Genomic DNA, 11357 nt, shown 5'->3' on the forward strand with positions numbered 1-11357 from the left:
GCCCTGGGTCCCAGAGACCGGACAGCCTTCAGCGTATGTATGTACATATATACATGTTGTCCTCATGTTGTCTTCATGTTGTCTTCATGTTGTCCCCATGTTGTCTTCATGTTGTCCTCATGTTGCCCTCATGTTGCCCTTGTGTTGTCCTCATGTTGCCCTCATGTTGTCTTCATGTTGTCCTCATGCTGTCCTCATGCTGTCCTCATGTTGCCCTCATGTTGTCTTCATGTTGTCCTCATGTTGTCCCCATGATGTCTTCATGTCGTCTGTATGCAACCTCATCCCATTAATGCATGTTACTAACTCAACTTCTTCCCTTTCCCAGAGTCTCGTCCCTTTCCTCTCTCCTCCTCTCTCCTCCTCTCTCCTCCTCTCTCCTCCTCTCTCCTCCTGCAGGTGTTTCTGGTTCTGGATCTGTGGTTGGAGTCACCTGCTGCCTCCATGTTCCTGCTCCACACCCTCTGCTACAATTCTCCATGTCTCTCTTTCTCTGTCTCTCTCACCCCCAACATGTTGAGGAAGATGCCCCGGACTCTGTAAATAACATCCCAGAGTCCGGTCTAGACCTGCTCTTTATGAAAGACCTGGGAGATAAATAATATCCCAGAGTCTGGTCCAGACCTGCTCTTTATGAAAGACCTGGGAGATAAATAACATCCCAGAGTCCGGTCTAGACCTGCTCTTTATGAAAGACCTGGGAGATAAATAACATCCCAGAGTCCGGTCTAGACCTGCTCTTTATGAAAGACCTGGGAGATAAATAATATCCCAGAGTCTGGTCCAGACCTGCTCTTTATGAAAGACCTGGGAGATAAATAACATCCCAGAGTCCAGTCTAGACCTGCTCTTTATGGAAAGACCTGGGAGATAAATAACATCCCAGAGTCCGGTCTAGACCTGCTCTTTATGAAAGACCTGGGAGATAAATAACATCCCAGAGTCCTGGTCTAGACCTGCTCTTTATGGAAAGACCTGGGAGATAAATAACATCCCAGAGTCCTGGTCTAGACCTGCTCTTTATGAAAGACCTGGGAGATAAATAACATCCCAGAGTCCGGTCCAGACCTGGTCTTTATGGAAGACCTGGGAGATAAATAACATCCCAGAGTCTGGTCCAGACCTGCTCTTTATGAAAGACCTGGGAGATAAATAACATCCCAGAGTCCTGGTCTAGACCTGCTCTTTATGAAAGACCTGGGAGATAAATAACATCCCAGAGTCCTGGTCTAGACCTGCTCTCTATGGAAAGACCTGGGAGATAAATAACATCCCAGAGTCTGGTCCAGACCTGCTCTTTATGAAAGACCTGGGAGATTAATAACATCCCAGGGTCCGGTCTAGACCTGCTCTCTATGGAAAGACCTGGGAGATAAATAACATCCCAGAGTCCTGGTCTAGACCTGCTCTTTATGAAAGACCTGGGAGATAAATAACATCTCAGGGTCCGGTCTAGACCTGCTCTCTATGGAAAGACCTGGGAGATAAATAACATCCCAGAGTCCGGTCTAGACCTGCTCTTTATGAAAGACCTGGGAGATAAATAACATCCCAGAGTCCGGTCTAGACCTGCTCTTTATGAAAGACTTGGGAGATAAATAACATCCCAGAGTCCTGGTCTAGACCTGCTCTTTATGGAAAGACCTGGGAGATAAATAACATCCCAGAGTCTGGTCCAGACCTGCTCTTTATGAAAGACCTGGGAGATAAATAACATCCCAGAGTCCGGTCTAGACCTGCTCTTTATGGAAAGACCTGGGAGATAAATAACATCCCAGAGTCCTGGTCTAGACCTGCTCTTTATGAAAGCCCTGGGAGATAAATAACATCCCAGAGTCCTGGTCTAGACCTGCTCTTTATGAAAGACCTGGGAGATAAATAACATCCCAGAGTCCTGGTCTAGACCTGCTCTTTATGAAAGACCTGGGAGATAAATAAATCCCAGAGTCCTGGTCTAGACCTGCTCTTTATGAAAGACCTGGGAGATAAATAATATCCCAGAGTCCGGTCTAGACCTGCTCTTTATGAAAGACCTGGGAGATAAATAACATCCCAGAGTCCGGTCTAGACCTGCTCTTTTGAAAGACCTGGGAGATAAATAACATCCCAGAGTCCTGGTCTAGACCTGCTCTTTATGAAAGACCTGGGAGATAATAACATCCCAGAGTCCGGTCTAGACCTGCTCTTTATGAAGACCTGGGAGATAAATAACATCCCAGAGTCCGGTCTAGACCTGCTCTTTATGAAAGACCTGGGAGATAAATAACATCCCAGAGTCCTGGTCTAGACCTGCTCTTTATGAAAGACCTGGGAGAAAATAACATCCCAGAGTCCTGGTCTAGACCTGCTCTTTATGAAAGACCTGGGATAAATAACATCCCAGAGTCCGGTCTAGACCTGCTCTTTATGAAAGACCTGGGAGATAATAACATCCCAGAGTCCTGGTCTAGACCTGCTCATTATGAAAGACCTGGGAGATAAATAACATCCCAGAGTCCCGGTCTAGACCTGCTCTTTATGAAAGACCTGGGAGATAAATAACATCCCAGAGTCCTGGTCTAGACCTGCTCTTTATGAAAGACCTGGGAGATAAATAACATCCCAGAGTCCTGGTCTAGACCTGCTCTTTATGAAAGACCTGGGAGATAAATAACATCCCAGAGTCCGGTCTAGACCTGCTCTTTATGAAAGACCTGGGAGATAAATAACATCCCAGAGTCCGGTCTAGACCTGCTCTTTATGAAAGACCTGGGAGATAAACAACATCCCAGAGTCCTGGTCTAGACCTGCTCTTTATGAAAGACCTGGGAGATAAATAACATCCCAGAGTCCTGGTCTAGACCTGCTCTTTATGAAAGACCTGGGAGATAAATAACATCCCAGAGTCCGGTCTAGACCTGCTCTTTATGAAAGACCTGGGAGATAAATAACATCCCAGAGTCCTGGTCTAGACCCTTCATTATGAAAGACCTGGGAGATAAATAACATCCCAGAGTCCGGTCTAGACCTGCTCTTTATGAAAGACCTGGGAGATAAATAACATCCCAGAGTCCTGTCTAGACCTGCTCTTTATGAAAGACCTGGGAGATAAATAACATCCCAGAGTCCTGTCTAGACCTGCTCTTTATGAAAGACCTGGGAGATAAATACATCCCAAGTCCGGTCTGACCTGCTCTTATGAAAGACCTGGGAGATAATAACATCCCAGAGTCCGGTCTAGACCTGCTCTTATGAAAGACCTGGGAGATAAACAACATCCCAGATCCTGGTCTAGACCTGCTCTTTATGAAAGACCTGGGAGAAACTGTTGTTGTGATTTAGCGCTATTTAAATAAGTGGAAAAGCTTAAGGAAACCAATATTCAACATTGTGCAGTGATTCCCGCAATTACCCAAAAAGCCAAGTTTCTAGTCTAGAGAGAGTAGTTTTATTTTATCTCAAATGTCCTTTCCGTTTTATCTGACAATGCCAGCCGGGGGGTGGGGGGTGTGTTAGGATCAGTTGGAGAAAAATGTTTATTCTTATACATCCAGAGTAGAGGTGCCCATTTTTATTATCCAAGAAACTCGGCATGTGTCCTCAGGTCTCCAGTCTGTGGTGTCCTCAAGTCTCCAGTCTGTGGTGTCCTCAGGTCTCCAGTCTGTGGTGTCCTCAGGTCTCCATCTGTGGTGTCCTCAGTCTCCCAGTCGGTTTCCTCAGTCTCCACTGGGGTGTCCTCAAGTCTCCAGTCTGTGGTGTCCTCAGGTCTCCAGTCTGAGGTGTCCTCAGGTCTCCAGTCTGTGGTGTCCTCAGGTCTCCAGTCTGTGGTGTCCTCAGGTCTCCAGTCTGAGGTGTCCTCAGGTCTCCAGTCTGTGGTGTCCTCAGGTGGTCAGGGAGAGCATTCCACAGTCTGGGAGCCGCTGAGCAGAAAGCTCGATCTCCCATAGTACGGAGCTTTGTCCTGGGAGGTTTCAGGAGATACCCTGAGGCAGATCGGAGGATCCGAGTTGAGGTCTGTGGGGTGAGAAGTTCCTGGGGGGGGGGGGTTCACCATGGATGCACTGGTGGGTGAGGAGGGAGACCTTGTACTGAGAGAGACAGGAAGCCAGTGGAGAGATTTGAGGATGGGGGTGATGTGGTCGTGTTTGTGCACCCTCAACAGGATCCTAGCAGCGCTGTTCTGGATGTGCTGCAGCTTCTGAAGGGGTTCCTCAGGGATCCCAGTGAGGAGCGCGTTGCAGTAGTCCAGCCTGGAGGAGACAAAAGCGTGGACAAGCTTTTCCGCGTCTGCTGGAGTGAGTGTGGGACGGAGTTTGGCAATGTTCCTGAGGTGGAAGGAGGAGGTCTTGCAGAGCTGTACGATGTGAGCCTCAAAGGCCAGATGAGAGTCCATTTTAACACCCAGGTTAGTGGCTGATGTTGAAAGTGGAATATTTTGGCCAGAGAGGGTGATGCTGGTAGTTGGTAAAGAGTTCTGGGTCTAGGGTGAATTTTTGGAGAAATGGCCTGATAACAGCTGTTTTTAGTGTAGATGGAACATGGCCTGCCTGGAGGGAATGGTTAATGACCTTTGTGATGAGGGGACTTATGGCATGGAGGTTGGATTTTACCAGGGCTGTGGGGAAGGGGTCCAGGGCACAGGTGGATGGTTTCATTTTTTTGATGATGTCCTCAACCTCTTGCTGTGAGATGACCGAAAAACAGCAGAGAGGTTGGGAAATGGCAGGCTGTGGGTCGTCAGTCAGGACCGGCAGTGTGGAGAAACTGGATAGCAGGGAGCCGGTGGTGTCTACTTTTTTTCTGAAAAAAGTGATGAAATTGTTGCATCTCTCTTCTGTGGCTTCTGAATGAGAGGGAGTTTGCGGTTTGTCATGTATGCTAGAGAAAAGTTGCTTGGAGTTGCCAGAGCTCTTGTTGATGAAGTTGGAATAGAACTATCAACGTGCATCTCACAAGGACCTTGCATAGGACTTCTGATGTTCTCGGTAGGCCTGCCTATGGACAGTGAGTCCTGAGGCCTTGAGGCGCCGCTCGAGGACACGACCAGCTGTTTGCATTTGCCGGAGTTCGTAGGTGTACCAGGGGGCTGAGCACGAGAAGCTGATAGTTCTAGTTTTGACAGGGGCGTGGAGGTCCAGGATCCAGCGTCCTGTCCTCTCTGCTTATGCTCAATGACGACTCCAGTCTGTACGTTGGCTTAGCTCCGCTCGGAGCCGCTCACAACCCTAACAAAGATTACCGGAAATTAAATAAATCACTTTTACAAAACAAGGAATTTAAATGTAGTGATTGTGACCAGGTAAGTTTCCAGAACAAACCGGAGCAGGAGGCCACGTGCAAAATAGAAATGTAATTTATTCACAGTTTGCATAGATTAAAAACACTAGTAAAAAACAGCAAACCGCGCCAGCGTGAACGCGGTGGAGACTTTAAACAGAGAGAAAGAACTAAAGTGCAATGGCACCGGCGCAGTTACTTGATATAAATAGCAAAATTCCACTAGAATAATTTAGAGGCTGTTAATATGCGTTAGGACCCAATACACACAATAAAAGAGAATATAACAAAATACCACTGCACACTTTAAAACTCAGACATTAATCACATGCAGGGAATAATAAAAGGCAACACGTCAAACCACAAAAGGAAGCAACAAGGGGTCTCTAAAGCTATCGCTCAGCCTGTAACCAGCCCTAAGATTGGGCCGCGCCACTTCACCCTTTCACAACGGCAATAGATCAGAAGAACAAAACAGACCAAACTAAAGAAAGAAAACTAATTATAGAAATAAATGCCCGTTACTTTAAATGAGTGTGGGAAAAAACAATGACAGACAATATTGCACTTGCAGTCCTATAAAAAAAACAAAGGTTAAAACAATATTAAATCCCTTTTCAGAATATTTTAAAACAGTCCATTTTATAAAATGATCGGACAGTCTGCCGTACCTTCGAGTCATTCAGGCCCGCTGCGTGATTTTAATGTCGCTATGACCGTTACTAGAAAAAGGGAAAAACAATACACTGAACATTTCTGTTACATGTTTGGTAAATGTCACGGCACATAACTTACAATCAGTACCTCAGCTCCAAGATGAAGCTCATCCAAACATCTGAAATGTTCGGCCTGCACGCGTCTCACACACTCCGCTACGCTTCCTGGACTGCGAGTCGAGAGAGAGAACGCGCTAAATAACCTCCGCCCTTCACAGGGCCAGGACGTCACAGCCATTACATAAAAAAGAAATCCAAACAATAATTGATAGAAACTGGAGTTGAGCAAAATTACTCAATCATTTAGGAATTTTTTGGGAATGAATGAAATATGAAATCAGAAATTTGGCGTTATCTTTTGGGAAATGAAGGAAGGGGGGCCTTTATCAGGTCTAGGAGGAAGGGGGGCCTTTTTATAGGTCTAGGAGGAAGGGGGGCCTTTTTATAGGTCTAGGAGGAAGGGGGGCCTTTATCAGGTCTAGGAGGTCTAAATGCTTTTTCAATCTGGAGAAGAGAAACTTTGAGTCTTCTTCTCTATGTGAACTTAAAATTAATAATCTAATATGTGAAGATGTTAAAGGTATTTCAAAATGTGTCACAAGTTATATGCAGCCGACTGAAAATAAAAGAGATGTGGATCGGTTTCTGGGAGATATGGGTCGATGAGACCAGGAGAATACACAGGGACCAGGATGCAGCAACTGGCTTAAAGAAAACAAAGCTCCTGGACGATGGTCTGATGAGATGTTCTATAATAAGAATATAGTTAATAAGTCAGTAGCACCTTTTCTAGTGGCTATGTTTGTAGAAGCCTCAGGAAGGAGAATTACCTCCAACTCTTCAACAAGGTCTTATTAATATATACATATATATATATATACAGTATATATATATATATATATATATTGATATATATTATATATATATATATATAAAATATAGGTAGAGAATTTAAATCATCCCAACTAGCAGATGATGCAACAATCTTTCTAGCTAATAGACATGAAGAGTTAAAGCAGTTGGTTGTTTTAAGGAATTCTCTGATGAGTCCGTTTGGAGAAGGAATTTGATTAAATCTTTACTAGCATTAAGGATCGGGACCTATCCGAAGTAGAGGGATCCCTGTGAAGCATTCGGTTACACACCTGGTGTTAGCATCGACAAGAAGGGAAAACGTCCCAATAACCCAAACTTCAGTCCTATAAGTGAACAAATAACGAAAACATCCAGATATGGTTGAAGAGATCTGTCGTTGGACGGTAGAGTTCTGTTATCTAAAGATGAATATCTGGTCTATGGATCGTTATCGTTAACATCCCTTCTGAAATATCCCAAAACTTTGATAAAATCTTATTTAAGTTGATTTGGAGGAACAGACGCCGTTATTTAAGGAAAGACATCAACGTTAGAAACATGGTGGTCTAGAAGAGTTACGTTTTGAAACCTTAAATAATACTTTCAAAGACCGATAGATAGTAAATATAAATAAATGGAAAGAGAGAAAGAGATAGAAAGAGAGATAGATTAATAGATACTATAGATAACTAGATACTATCTTATTCTAACCCTAACTCTGGGAAAGGGAAGAAGTGGAGTTAGTAACATGCATTACTGGGATGAGGTTGGAGACAGATGGAGAGAACAGAACCACATAGGCTCCTCCATCATGACCGAGTCCTACCTAGAACATTCAGGTTCACATGGAGTATATTATTGACACTTACCTCCGGTTCCTTATTTAAGTTCTTTGTTGGTCAATATTAACCTCTCCTCCGTTAATAAACGCCTTATTTCCCACGAAGTAGACCTCATCTCCTCTCTTCCTCGCTGCCTCCACTGCAGACCCCCAGACGCCTGCGCGGGTCTCGGTCTGCTGTGGTCAGACCTTCAGGTAGTCGTTCTTCTTGGACCCCCTCCACAACGCAGCCCTGGCTGTTCTGGACATGAACCTGATCTTTATTGGACGTATTGGTTGGATCCTCCGTCTTTGGGTCTGCCAGTTCTGTGGACAACATGTACAGCAGAGAGGACCTTCTGGGCCTCGGTGTCCGGTAGCGTTGCTCGGCAAACGTCTCGGACTCTTGTTTGAATGTCCTCCACCTTTTCAGGAACGCCGTGAAGACGGAGGTCATGGCGCCGGCTGTAGCGGTCGACCTCGCTGACTTTCAGTTCCATGTCAGTAACTTTATACTGAAGCTGCTCACAGGATTCTTTAAGACCCCGTTCTGTCTTCTCAGGTCCAGAACTTCTTTATGGCACAAGTCCAGAGACTTCCTAAGACTGTCAGTGTGAACTGTGTTGTAGTGGACTGCTTCATCGGTTGGTCTGCTCTTCCATTTATCTCCTCAATGACAGCTGTAATAATAATATAATAATACATAGTATAGTATAATAATAATAGTAATAATAATTGTTCTGCAGCTCAGAGAGCGACGGTTTGGCCTAGGGTGACCAGACATTTCCGGGGACAGTCCCCGGTTTTGGTGACCTGTCCCCGGCTGGATCTGTCCCCGGTTTTCACTGTGACTGACAGACCCAAAATTGGAAGAAAGAAAGAAAACACTGACCAATCGTAGTCGATAGTCAAACCCCCCCCCCCCCGCAGGCTCCAGACAGCAGAGCCAGCACTGCTCAGAGCTCAGAGAGGTTTTAGAAAGCCGTGTTTTATGATGCTAAAATCACTGATTGTTTACATGGAGTCTGGTGGACTAGCGAACGCAATTTCGGACTTATGTTTAAAAAAGGATCTTAATCTTTAACAGAAAGGTCAACCTCCTTAGAAATCCTTTCCATAATATCGTCAGAGACTTATAATATTAATCTGAGTCTGTCAGCAGCTAAACAAGCACTTTATGAACGTAAATACAAGCTGGACAATTATCCTATTGACTTCCATTGTGCTTGTTTCTGCCGACTGCAGCGATCTCCTTTAATACTGCATGTGCAAGTGACCCTTGTGTCCGTGTCCGTTAACTGGAGGGAGCTACCCAGTATATTACTGGGAAATGTCTGTTTGCTTCTTCAAAAACAAGTATTAACTCCTTCAGCCACCGCTCCCTGTTCAGATGCACCAATCAGGGCCGCGGGAGGGTCCACCGCTCCCTGTTCAGATGCACCAATCAGGGCCGCGGGAGGGTCCACCGCTCCCTGTTCAGATGCACCAATCAGGGCCGCGGGAGGGTCCACCGCTCCCTGTTCAGATGCACCAATCAGGGCCGCGGGAGGGTCCACCGCTCCCTGTTCAGATGCACCAATCAGGGCCGCGGGAGGGTCCACCGCTCCCTGTTCAGATGCACCAATCAGGGCCGCGGGAGGGTCCACCGCTCCCTGTACAGATGCACCAATCAGGGCCGGTCTAACTGCGTGTCATTCACAGCTCAGGTACACAGATTTCATAGCTCCCCCCCCCCCTTCTATCATGCACAGCTCTCCGTTGTGGCTTAGGATACCGCTGTTGGGACTGAGACGTTGTTCACCCCCCGCCCCCCCCACCTACAGCACCTTTAAGACGTGTGCTTCGCTGGTTTGGTGTTCAACAATCAACAGAAAGACCAAATAAAAGATAAGAAGACAGATGTTGAAATCTGACCAGAACACACTGCTGATCACTGATGGACAGCAACTATCTTTTTAGGGTGGAACTCCCCTTTAACATATTTAGGATGGAACTCCCCTTGAACATATTTAGGGGAACTCCCCTTTAACATATTTAGGGTGGAACTCCCCTTAACATAGTTAGGGTAACTCCCCTTGAACATATTTAGGGTGGAACTCTCCTTAACGTATTTAGGGTGGAACTCCCTTTAACATATTTAGGTGGAACCCCCTTGAATAATTTAGGTGGAACTCCCCTTTAACTATTTAGGGTGAACTCCCTTAACATATTTAGGGTGGAACCTCCCCTTTAACATATTAGGGTGAACTCCCCTTTAACTATTAGGGTGGAACTCTCCTTGAACATATTTAGGGTGGAACTCCCTTTAAACATATTAGGGTGGAACTCACCTTGACATTTAGGTGGACTCTCCTTTAACATATTTAGGGTGGAAACTCCTTGAACATATTTAGGGTGGAACCCCTTGAACATATTTAGGGTGGAACTCTCCTTTAACATATTTAGGGTGGAACTCCCCTTGAACATATTTAGGGTGGAACTCCCCTTGAACATATTTAGGGTGGAACTCCCCTTAACGTATTAGGTGGAACTTCCCTTGAACATATTTAGGGTGGAACTCCCCTTTAACGTATTTAGGGTGGAACTCCCCTTTAACATATTTAGGGTGGAACTCCCCTTTAACATATTCATACACTGAACAAACAGAGAAATCATCACTTTAGATTTCTTTCTCTTCATTTATTTGATTCATAAATCTAAAACTTATTACATTCGTTATAATCAGAATAAAAATGGTTTAACAAGAATTTCTTCACAGAATCAGAAACATTCTCGTTTTCACTTCAAATCAAACTGAATCATTTTTCTTGGCAGTTTTTAATCCAGACATCAGACGAGATTAAGACTTTAAGCATCTATAACCATGATTTAGATATCAGTGTATAAATCATCATCTTTTCTGTAGATCGCTAAAAAAGATTTAAAGAGACCAAAATAATGTTACTTGATGCTTTATGAACCATTTATTAATCATTAGCTGAATACTATTAGCATTAGTTGTGGGAATGCTGTTCCACTGTGTATTTATACTTTTTCAATTATTAAGCTTTTAAACATTTTATTTTAACATTAAAGTCAATGAGAGCAAACTTCAAATCCTTCAAATCTTCTTCTGCTCCCAAAATGTTCAGCTTCAAACTTTAAAATGTTCACAAACTTTCAGCTATCAGAACTTGGCTTTTCAGATTGATGTATAATACAGTTTTTGTGAAAAACAGTTTAAGTACGGTGCACATTTTATGATTTTTCTGCATTTATAATGGGTGTGTATTGCGTGAGCTAGAGTGAGGAGTGATGTCATCAGAGTGAAGCGCTTACAAAAAAATATCTTACTCCGTTCTCTATAACTTCTCTAGATCTCTATAACTCCCACGCCACAATTCTAACTGGTCATGGACAATCTATACATCAAATCGTAGGTATTCTTGTCTGGTTTCAGCCAATGTGCTCATTTATTCGATAGGAATATATATATTTATACTATATATATAAGTATATATAGTTTTCGCTCAGCGAGCTTTCAAATGACCAGAGTTCAGGATCTTCCTCCATCCACGGCCATGTTAAACATAGTCCACATTTCTGAGCAAAATGCAGAGCAAACCACTTTTTTAAATCGCCAACACGCCCACATTTTGAAGTTTATCAACATGAATTTTATATCAATACGTTCACAAAGGCCTTCTGGTGCTCATGAGGAGGTTATTTGC

Source organism: Etheostoma spectabile, unplaced genomic scaffold, assembly GCF_008692095.1.
Source record: "Etheostoma spectabile isolate EspeVRDwgs_2016 unplaced genomic scaffold, UIUC_Espe_1.0 scaffold00009177, whole genome shotgun sequence".
Lineage (NCBI taxonomy): Eukaryota > Metazoa > Chordata > Actinopteri > Perciformes > Percidae > Etheostoma > Etheostoma spectabile.